This window comes from Lepidochelys olivacea (genome assembly GCF_965140295.1).
Source record: "Lepidochelys olivacea isolate rLepOli2 genome assembly, chromosome: 3".
Taxonomy (NCBI): Eukaryota; Metazoa; Chordata; order Testudines; family Cheloniidae; genus Lepidochelys; species Lepidochelys olivacea.
This window is the reverse complement of record NC_140413.1, coordinates 168,613,543-168,625,980: the sequence shown is the minus strand read 5'-3', so window position 1 is coordinate 168,625,980 and position 12,438 is coordinate 168,613,543.

Genomic DNA, 12,438 nt, shown 5'->3' with positions numbered 1-12,438 from the left:
AACTCCCCAGCTTCCTGCCTCTTCTAATATGATTTTACTGGGTGCTGAGAACTTCACCAAGCACATGACAATAGTGCACTCAGTGCACTGACAATAGGGCATGACAGTCTGCTGAGCAGTAATGGCATCTTTATCACCCCCAGTCACAGACACTGCTGGAGATGAGCCAGCTACGAGATGAAGCACACAAAGTGACCCCAATGCTGACACCAGTCCCTGAAGAGGCAATGCCTCTGGAGCACCTACAGCACCTCCTGGATCTGTATTCAGAGAAGCTGTTTGGGCCGTTCCCTAGGACTGTCCCCATAGTGGAACCTGCCACAGAGAAAGCACTTCAGACAGAGCCTGGTAAGTTTCTGCCTTTATGTTTGTTATTAATATATGAATGGGAGAGATTTCTGGGTTATGGCCCTATGAAATTATTAATACAAGCCAGGATCAGTGTGCTTCCTTCAGGGTGGAACACCAATTCCGTCGTGTCCCTGTACTCACACCCACACCCCTCATCAGATTCAAAATGGACACCAGGAACTGAGGGGGAAAAGTTAAACAAGCATGTATCATGACATTTGTACTAGTTACTCACTGGTTGTTAGAAAAATGGGTTGGGGAAGCTACATTTATAAGCTTTACATACCCCTCTCTGATAATACAGCATACTTTGTAAATTGACCACCTGTACACAGTCCCAAAAAAAACCCAAAACAGTGTGTGTATTTGGCCCATAGCTATCTGAAATATGAGTCTAAACAATACCAGACTGTGCATTTAGTCCACAGATGCCTGTGTCTAGAGTTCAGATTACAGCGCAGGGCGGCTGTCTGTCTGTCTGAGTCCCCGTGGCTGGCAATCAGTTGGATTTGTGGTTGGACGCAGGGTGTTTGTAAGATGGCTGTACTATATCTCTATGTACTATGCTAAATTAGCAGCTTGTTGATTTTACCATGATTTTTTCACCCATTTTTGGCTGGTCATAATGCAAACTTCTCATGGAGTAGGAACTCCAGATTGTCAGTTATGTTCCTCTGCTTATTAAGGCTGCTTCTGTAGCTCACAAGCCCCCTATATTTGGAGATGCTTGTCAGTCACCAAGTGCCTAAAAATCTCCTCAGCATACACAGATCTCTGTCCTCTACTGGCCTGAAAAGTTCAGACTTCCTCTTAGGGACTTCCAGAATAACCTCTTCCAAATCTTGCCCCACCTGAAAGGATTGTAAGAACATAAGAATGGCCATACTAGGTCAGACCAACGGTCCATCTAGCCCAGTATCTTCTGACAGTGGCCAATGACAGTGGCTTCTGACAGATGCTTCAAAGGGAATGAACAAAACAGGGTAATCATTGAGTGAACCATCCCCTGTCATCCAGTCCCAGCATCTGGTGGTGAGAGGCTTAGGGACACCCAGAGCTTAGGGAGATGTCCAGTACTTAATTTGTAATGAAAAGGTGCTGGGACTCAAGCAATTTTTTTACATTCATATTTGTACCCTGTGCATCCCCCACTCCAGTCATAGCCCACATGTGCAAAATGCACTAATGATCAAGGAGAACAGAGGGCCAGGGACACCCAGAAATAGTTGTCCATTTCACGTGCTAACATGCTTTGTTCAGTTTTTTCTTATTTTGTTGGTCATAGGGATGGCAGCTGGTCTGATTTTTATATTGCCATTTTATTTTAAACATGTATTTAAGTACAAAGTCTTGAATTTTCACACAAGGCTTCAATAGCAAGTTTTATTGGATGTAATGAAGTGGAACTTCTTCAAAGTAATCTAAACTATGAGTTGAAATACATGGCCAGTCTCAATAAATTCAATAATCATCATCACAATAGTCCATAAGCTGAGAGTTGAAGTACATGGCCAGCTTTTATAAAATGCATTAAAAGTATCCATACATTTCAGCACATTGAGTAATACATTGTGTGTAGGGGCAAGTTAAAGTGTTTACAAAATTCATAATATAAATTCACTTAAAAAAAAATCCCTCACAGCTGCCCCACACCCAGAAACAGCACAATTACAAATACCATTTTGTTTCCCCTCATGTCTGGGACCATGCAAAAAGCACCCTGAATTCCAGTGCAGGTGATCCAGCCACACTAATGACAGGTGCACTTGCGGGTTGTGTGTTCCAGTTCAGCAATCCAGCAGTATGCAAAGTTCACGCCTGGTGAAAACGTTCAACTTCTTTTGTCCTTGCAGACATTGTGCAGAACACAGCAATCCACAATAATACAGATGGCACTGATGACACTGGCAGCCAAATGGTTCTGAAGGCAGTATCAATGGGATTTCAATCTGCCAAATGCACATTCCACCACCATCCTATAGCTATTGAGTATGTAGCTGAAACTTCTTTTGCCAGAACCCCTGAAATCAGGGTATGGTTTCATAAACCATGGCAACAGAGGGTAAGCAGGGTCCCCTAGAATAACAGTGGGGACAGTGATTCTATAACAATGTAATTTGGTGGGAATAATGTCCCAGGGCCTGCATAACAATAGGGTAGCACCCTTTGCAGGTTGTCATAAATATAAAGGGAAGGGTAAACACCTTTAAAATCCCTCCTGGCGAGAGGAAAAACCCTTTCACCTGTAAAGGGTTAAGAAGCTAGGATAACCTCGCTGGCACCTGACCAAAATGACCAATGAGGAGACAAGATATTTTCAAAAGCTGGAGGGGGGGGGGGAGAAAAAAAGCCTCTCTCTGTCTGTGTGATGCTTTTGCCGGGGACAGAACAGGAATGGAGTCTTAAAACTTAGCAAGTAATCTAGCTAGATGTGCGTTAGATTCTGATTCCTTTAAATGGCTGAGAAAATAAGCTGTGCTGAATGTAGATTCCTGTTTTTGTGTCTTTTTGTAATTTAAGGTTTTGCCTAGAGGGATTCTCTATGTTTTGAATCTAATTAGCCCATAAGGTATTTACCATTCTGATTTTACAGAGGTGATTCTTTTTACTTTTTCTTCTATTAAAATTCTTCTTTTAAGAATCTGAATGCTTTTTCATTGTTCTTAAGATCCAAGGGTTTGGGTCTGTGTTCACCTATGCAAATTGGTGAGGATTTTTATCAAAGCTTCCCCAGGAAAGGGGGTGTAAGGTTTGGGAGGATTTTGGGGGGAAAGATGTTTCCAAACGGGCTCTTTCTCAGTTATATACCTGTTAGACGTTTGGTGGTGGCAGTGATAAATTCCAAGGGCAAAAGGTAAAATAGTTTGTACCTTGGCGAAGTTTTAACCTAAGCTGGTAAAAGTAAGCTTAGGTGGTTTTCATGCAGGTCCCCACATCTGTACCCTAGAGTTCAGAGTGGGGGAGGAACCTTGACACAGGTAATGTACTCATGTGCTCCTTGCAGAGGGCAAATTATGGACATGAGTCCCATCAATGGCCCCAGCACAGTTTGGAAAGGACATTCTCTTAAAGCCAGCAATTCTTTCAGGAAAATGTTTAATGCCCACCACCTTTGGGTAAATCACAATCCCGATTGCTGTACAAACCTCTGCCACAACAGCTCCCACAGTTGATTTGCCAACTCCAAACTGGTTAGCAACAGACCTGTAGTACTCTGTGGTAGCCATCTTCCAGATATTTATAGCCACCCACTTTTGGACTGGCATAGCCTCATGCACATTTTCTCGTGCTAGAGGACCAGGGTAAGCAGATCACAAACCTCTGCTTCTTCATGCAAAAGTTCTGGAGCTACTGCTGGTCATCTTAGCTCTGCATTACTGTGTAATCCCACCAGTCTATGTTTATAGCCCTACTGTTCAGCCGCGTGCAGGAACCGCTGGGAGGGAGGAGGAGGAGTTGATCAGTGGGGCCCATGGAGTACCCTTGTGGACCCCTGTTTGAGAAACGCTGGTCTAGGAGTTAATTCTTACTCACAAACACTACTAGCATATAGCAAGGTCCATTACATGAGTAAATGAATAGCCATTTCAAACTTAACTGGGAGATCACGATAAAATAGATTGAATCTCACATAACCATAATCCCCCAAAAGGATGACTTTGGGGCATTCCAATTTCACACAGACAACATTTATTATAAATGCTAGAAGTTTTAAAAAAAAGTATTGATTTTGTTACACATTGATTGGATGCTGACCTAGTGAGAACAGGCTCTTTGGACTTGGTTCAACACTATGACCCAAATCCTCAAAAGGTATTTAGGCTCCTAAATTCCATTGAAATTATGGAAATTAGGAGCCTAAATACCTTTGAGGATCTGGGCCTATGTTACTCTATTTTTATACCATCATAACACTATTGAATCAATGGAATAATGCAGTGGTTAATTAAGCCCTGTATATTCAGAATCTAATTCATTTGTATTGTAAATCAGCTCATTTTATGAAAGACCTTTCTGATGTGTACAGAACAGTACAGAACTTTTTTGTTGTCTACTAAGAAAAGTTAAACAAAAAGTAAAACAAAATTAAACAATGTTAAAGATATAATAAACAACTGCCAACTCTGATAATCAAAGAAATATTTAGTCCTTAAATCAAGCTGAATTTACTTACTGCCATATGGCTTTTGCTGGGACATAGTAATAAAATATAAATATAAAACAAACTGTAAAAGACATTGTATTAGTCACTATCTCATACAGACGCAAAAAACATAAAAGCTGAACTCTGAGAATAGATAAATCATAACTAAAAGGTAAAACAAAAAAATCAAAATATTTTAGTTCTTAAAGTGTTTTATTTATATAGGCCCAATAACATACATGGCAGTTCTGAAAAGGTCCCTGCTCCAAAATGTTTACAATCTAAGGCTCCTGCATATACTTTCACATGTGAATTACTTCATCCAAGTAAGTAGTACCATTGCGTTAAATGAGACTACGCACAAGAAAATTACTCACGTGCAAGACCAGGGATTAAGTAATTATCAACAGTGTTTAAATGATCATGAGAAATAAGCCTAATAAAAAAGGTGGATGTTTTTCAGTTTGGGAATTATTGAACACTCTTCTGGCTCTTTTATGGAAAAAAACTAAATAAAATATTTTTTAAACAAAAGTTAAATTCTGCATGGAAAAATATTCCTCAAAATAAAAGCTTTTGAGAGGGCACACCCCAGTATATGAGTGGGCTAACAGGGAAAATCTGCTGTTGACTGCTTCTCTTCTGGACCAGTAAGATTTTTTGTTGATGTTTCTGTTGCATTTTATGAATTTTCTTCAGGACGCCTAAGTCCAGATCATTCCAGCACAGGGGCACTCAAATACTACTTAACTGAGGCAGCTCGCTTGGGAGCTTGAGTGCCAGACCTTGAAATGTTAACAGTTTGCAGGGATGGAGGCGGATGCTGAAGTAATGGCAAGCCTCAATATGCTACGTTACATTTTGATCTATGATTTTGATCATGAACTTTCTATTTGTGGCCTCCCTTACCAAAGTGTGGAAAAACCACAGCACCTCAAAATGTACAAACAGTCAACTGGTCACAAGCTTATTTTTTTCCACCATGACTATGGAGGTGAATCTTGGGAAGCCAATGCTGCTGACAAGAAGAGAACTGAAGCCTTTGAAATGTGATGCTGCCAAAGACCCTGGATGGAAAAAAAGACAAACACTTCTGTTCGAAATATTATTGTAGAGAGGCAGACTGTTGCTGGAAATCAACAGCTGCAAGCGTATGTATTTTGGTCACATCAGGCTCAGAGATGGAAATAACCGCAAAAAAGTATCATGTAAGGAATGATGGTGGATCATCATAAGAGGGGAAGACAAGTGAGGAGATGGATAGATGGTGGCAGATCGCTGCTGCATGCAAAGCTAGTAATTAAATGAGGAGGCTTCCAAAAATTCTGCTATGTCACCTATATTCAGGCATGAATAAATGAACATTACATTACATATACATTTTGATCCAAGCACCCTGGACCCATTTCATGGTGGGACATGTAGTTCTTATGTGCCATGACTCCCATTAAAGTCAAGGATTGCTGTAGGCTAGGTTGCAGAACCCCATCAGCTGTATCTGGTCTGTCAACTTCCAACACCTAAAGAAGAGCTCTGTGTGGCTTTCTTACCAAAAGAAGTTGATCAATTACTTCACCCATCTTGTCTAACGTCCACTTTGGCAACCACTGGTTTAGCGTAATCAGCAGAAATTATGTAATAGTAGCTTATAAAATTAAATAATCTAATGATCACTTTTTCCACAATAAGCTTGGCAAAAAGCTTTTTCCACAATAAGCTTGGCTTTTCAGGTCCAGATTCCAGATAATATTCATATTCATGCAGGGAGCCTTGACACTGCTGAAGTCCTATTGAAATCTGAGACTTCAAGCACACACTTAAAAGTTAAGCATGTGGTTAAGTGCTTTCATGCACAGGGAGGGATTTAAGTATATGCTTAAGTGCCTTCCTGAATTGGAGCCACAATGTGGATACATAGATATCAAATTAACTGTATCACTTGAAAAAAGAAAAGGAGTACTTGTGGCACCTTAGAGACTAACAAATTTATTTGAGCATAAGCTTTCGTGACCTACAGCTCACAGAATGCATCTGATGAAGTGAGCTGTAGCTCATGAAAGCTTATGCTCAAATAAATTTGTTAGTCTCTAAGGTGGCACAAGTACTCCTTTTCTTTTTGCGGATACAGACTAACACGGCTGCTACTCTGAAACCTTTATCACTTGAGTATCAACTGTGATCTAGTGTGATCTGGTCTTGGGAATGGCCATCAGGAGACCTGGGTTCTATTTACAGCTTTGCCAGTGATTTGTGTCACTAAGCTGAAAGGTGATACATAGTTGCAAAAAAAATTTCCAATGGGCAGTGGGTGTGGGTGTGTGTGGGGGGGTGTCTTACATTGGAAGTCTCTAAAAGTTTTTATTTGTTTCATAAAGGGAAACAGGCAAAAAGGTTTATCTACAACTGAGGGAAAAGATGGTGATACTTCCTGAGTCAAATATTAAAAGTTTAAATTTGCAGGAAGTCTAGAAAATGTCATATAAGCTCTGAATGCATGTTCTTGGCATTTGTGATAGGCTTTACCCAGCAGATAATCTCAAAATCAAATATACCCAAAAAATCATTAATTTCATTTTTTAAACAATTAAGAATGGGTTGATGTAAGGCATATGGTTCATTGGTTGAATCCTCTGAACAAATGTACCATACCTTTAAGCCTGACCTTGATAAGGAAACTGCCAAATCAATATTGTTATAGTCATCTCTCCAAGAGCTCCCTTGGACTGTCTAATATAGACAGTATTCAGTAAAATAAAGAGGAAATTCATGCATATATAGCACGTGTTTTATAACTTCTGTATTATGTATATTTACAAGTTTTGTTCTAAATATATATTTACTATGAAGTGACTGTCTTATCTCACAGTTTTACTAGTTATATTTGTAGTTAGGATTTTAAAATCGAATTTTTTTTTAGTACATGGAAACCAAAATACAAAAAAGCTCATGTCTAAATAACATCTTCCTTTCACAAGAGCTGTGGTCTCTTCCTACTCACTTAATTTGAATGTCTTTAGCTGATTTAACATTTCATCAAACATTTTATCTCTCATAGCTCGTCATGTCGACAGGTTAAATTGCTTTGGATATTTGCCTTGTATGTAATCGGAACATTGCTTCTTTCTTTGATAATAGGTGGTATTTTCAAAAGCACCTAAATGACTTAGGCGCACAAGTTCCATTAAAAGACAATTTTCAACAGTGCCTTCAATGGGACTTGTGCTCCTAAGTCTTTGAAGCACTTTTAAAAATACCACCCTTTGTATTTTTTAATAGTTATTAACTGGCCAGCTTAAGTCTCCATTCTTTTAAAAAATTTGGACTATCACCCAATTCTAAAATGCTCTCTCATTATCTGTTCTTCTCTGACGCTGTCTGTACTGACACAAGTTCTTAAACTACTTAGATTCTGACAAAGTCTTATGAGAATTCTTCCAGCTCTTCATCTGGATGACTGCCCTCTAGTGAGTAATATTAACTTACCTCAACTCACATCTCTTATCAAATCTGTAAACAGTTACCTGCTTGCTTTACCTTTTACATCTTCTCTAATCCCAGTTAATTTTTATGATATATTTAGCTCAACTATTACCATATACCTTGGTTTATAGAGTCTCATTTACAGGTGTTCAACCATTAATATAAATGACCTAGATGAATTCAGAATGTTTTAAATAAATATAAGAGGATTTTTCTATGTGCTATAAGACCAGTGTGATGCAGAGTGAATACAGTAGATCCAACTTAACTGTCACAAATGCTTGTGTGCTAAATCGAAGTGCCTACATCATATAATGCTATATCAGAACTAACTCAAAAAATTATGCACCCCTGTCAAGGTTCCTTCCCCACTCTGAACGCTAGGGTACAGATGTGGAGACCTGCATGAAAGACCCCCTAAGCTTATTCTTACCAGCTTAGGTTAAAAATTTCCCCAAGGTAAAAACTTTCCCTTGGCCTTGAACAGTATGCTGCCACCACCAAGCGTTTTAAACAAAGAACAGGGAAAGAGACCACTTGGAGACATCTTCCCCCAAAATATCCCCCGCAAGCCCTACACCCCCTTTCCTGGGGAAGGCTTGATAATAATCCTCACCAATTGGTACAGATGAACACAGACCCAAACTCTTGGATCTGAAGAACAATGAAAAAATCAATCAGGTTCTTAAAAGAAGACTTTTAATTAAAGAAAAGGTAAAAGAATCACCTCTGTAAAATCAGGATGGTAAATACTTTACAGGGTAATCAGATTCAAAACATAGAGAATCCCTCTAGGCAAAACCTTAAGTTACAAAAAGACACAAAAACAGGAATATACATTCCCTCCAGCACAGCTTATTTTACAAGCCATTAAACAAAAGAAAATCCAATGCATTTTCTAGCTAGTTTACTTACTAACTTTACAGGAGTTGTAAGGCTGCATTCCTGATCTGTTCCTGGCAAAAGCATCACACAGACAGAACCCTTTGTGTCCCCCCCCACTCCAGATTTGAAAGTATCTTGTCCCCTCATTGGTCATTTTGGGTCAGGTGCCAGCAAGGTTACCTTAGCTTCTTAACCCTTTACAGGTGAAAGGGTTTTGCCTCTGGCCAGGAGGGATTTTATAGCACTGTATACAGAAAGGTGGTTACCCTTCTCTTTATATTTATGACAACCTCACAATATCCAAATGTATTCACTTACACTAAAAATGGGTGTAGTCCGTGGCACAATGGGAGAAGTCAGGGGAAAACATAACTAGGATCTATAATTTAAAAAAAATTGCATAAGATAGGTCAGCACAGGCATCATAACTCACCTAGGCAGCATTGCACTGTCTATGCATACAGTGAATCTCACTGGACTTAGTCTGTGCCTCATAGAGTTTAAAGAATTTAAATCTTTTGGTTTATATGAACATAGAGTATCTAGTAGCACAGGGCCCAGATCCCCAAATGGCGTTTCTAGGCTCTACCACATTACAAAAATACTAAACAGAGAACATAAAAGAACTAGGAAGAAATAAACCGTCTCTACTGAGGGGATACACAAAACTGAGGAATAATGAATACTTTCCTTGAGCAAAACAATGAAATGCCAGATGGGACTTGAACTCTTGAGGAATTCTTATGCTCCAAGGCAAGCTCTGTCTAACTATGGAAGTATTCAATACACTGGTTAAGATCAGATCTACACCAGGAATTTTTTACTAATGTTTCCTATTGTGGAAGCCCTAGTGTCAAAAAGTCTCCAGCATTTTTACTATCATGTCAATTTAGCATGCTATAGACTTGTTTTAGTCTTAAATTGTGATTTAATAAACATTGTGGTAAAAATGCTGGAAGCTGGTGAAACTCCAAATTGGTAGCACAGAACTGGAGACAGAGCCAGTGGGAATTTAAAGCTAAAATTCCCTAGCGTAGACTGGCCCTAAATATATGCAGTAATGTCTTCCTCTAGTGCAAAATTATAGATCCTAATGTTTCTAATAGTCTCTGGTGCCATCCAACATTTTTACCATCATGTCAATTTAGTGTAATATAGATTGGTTTTTGTCTTGTATTTTGATGCAATCTCTCTCTTCACAAACCGAAACATAGAACAGAAAACCACTCTCCTTGAAAGCATCAGATAAAAGCTCCCAAAATAAATATTGTAGTCATGTTTTGTTTTCATAAAGAAATTAGACTTTTAACAACACCACTCATACTCCTAGAAAGATCTAGTGAAACTATTTTGTAATGTTAATTACAAATAGGAAAACAAATCTTATTTATGTCTTTCAAAAAATCATAACTATAAGTTACATTAGTACAATTAATGATACTATCTTTCAGACATACTCAAAATGGAGTCTGTCTGACCTTGTCTACACTGGAGAACTGAACCACAAGTAACTGAATTAGCAGAACAATAATAATGTAAATAACAAAGGTCCAGTGTATCCATAAACTAGCCATGCTGTTTCACATACAGTTCTGCAACACCTCCACACTCATGCTGTTCTACATTATGCAACTGCATTGCCTGCTGGATACCTATTGCACAGCTCCATGACAACTATTTCTAGGACATTTTGAAGGGCCTTCTTGAAGCTTAGGGGAACTGCCCAAGGAAAAGTAAAACTCCTAAAATATCTCAGGAACCTGCTTTAAGTCACCTAGAGCCGGTGCTCTTTCCTAATCCTGTTCTCATGATAGCAGCGATGCTGAACGCTCAATTCTAAATCCCTCTTCAGCGAGGAAGGATCTGATAAAGTGCCGGGCACGTTCATCTCCCACACAGAGTTTTCAGCACTTTACAGGAAACAGCTCCCTCTACACCAGTCTTATATTTCCCCACATTCCCTGGGCCCTGTCCCCATTCTCACTGCCCACTGCATTCTCTGGCCCCTTTACTATTCTTCCGTTCCTCAAATGCAAAGTGTATCTCAGCAACTGTAATACCTAGAGACTTACTTTAAAAAAAGAAAGGTTACAATCCGAAGAACAATGTGGCATGAAAGAAGTGCTGGTATGCTGCACCACTTCACAGCAGCCTAACCCAAGCACTTACTCCATTAAGAATGCCAGCCTCCATTGCCTGTTGTTCACCTTTCTTCAATGCCTCTTTTTATGCATGGAAAACTCTCCTCAAATTAGTCAGCAGGGCATGTAAACATTCTTATTACTGTTTCCCCCATCCTCCTGACCTTGTTTTTCTGATTGATTGTTACACTCACTGATAACATCATATTTTAATTATATTGTAAACTCTTCATCGCAGAGGACTTAATTTACTCCATCTTTGTACATCACCTAGCATGATGGGGGGATACATAATATAATTAGTAGTAATGAAAAGCTATGTTACATAAAATTAAGAGTTAAACAATATTTCTATGAAGTGAAATAGTTGCAAAGAGAATTATCTATATTACACTGCAATAAAACGGTTTCCACAGCATGCACCTTTTCTATTACTAGTTCACAACAAGAGAGGGCAAAAATACCTTAACTCAAAAATCTCAGGGGGAACAACGCTCAGCTCATAGTCACTGGATGGTTTCCAGTATGCAGCCTTGGACAGGCTGACAAATCAGAGTGGAGCACTACAGAAGAATATTAAAAGGGTCAATTTAAGCACAACAGAGAGCACATACTTCATTGAGTGCAGCTGTTTAAAGACCTTGTTCTTTAAACATACACATTTTGTGTTTAATAAGTATAGTAGAACCTCAGTTACGAATGCCTTGAGAATGGAGGTTGTTCATAACTCTGAATAAAACGTTATGGTTATTCCTTCAAAAGATTATAACTGAACAGTGACTTAATACAGCTTTGAAACTTTACTAGGCGGAAGAAAAATGCTGCTTTTAACCATCTTAATTCAAATTAAACAAGCTCAGAAACAGTTTCGTTACCTTGTCAATTTTTTTAAAAACGTTCCCTTTATTTTTTTAGTAGTTTACATTTAACACAGTACTGTACTAGTTTTGGTGCTTTTTTGTTTGTTTTTTGTGGGGGCAGAGATGGTGTCTCTGCTTGACTGCATACTCCCAGTTCCAAATGTGGTGTGTGGTTGACTGGTCAGTTCGTAACTCTGAGTTTCTACTGTAGCTATCATCTCCAGTGACCATGCAACAGATAAGCAAAACAGGGCTTGGTTCATAGGTAAAAGAGTCTGAAACACGTTAATCATGGATTATGAGAAAATAAATAGCTTTCCCTACAAAAGTCTTTAAAAAACTTTAAACCAGTTGTAATAAGGAGTATGCTAAAGTAAGAAGGGACATGATAAAAATATATAAAATTATTAGTCGTATAGAAAAGGTTGATAGGGAGAACAGATATTCCCGATCTCATAAAACAAGAGCAAGAGGCACTGAATGAAATTAGTGGGAAAATCGAAACAGATAAAGAAAATACTTCTTCACACCATGTGTGATTAAATTATGCAACTTGTTGCCCTAGGAAGTCATTGAG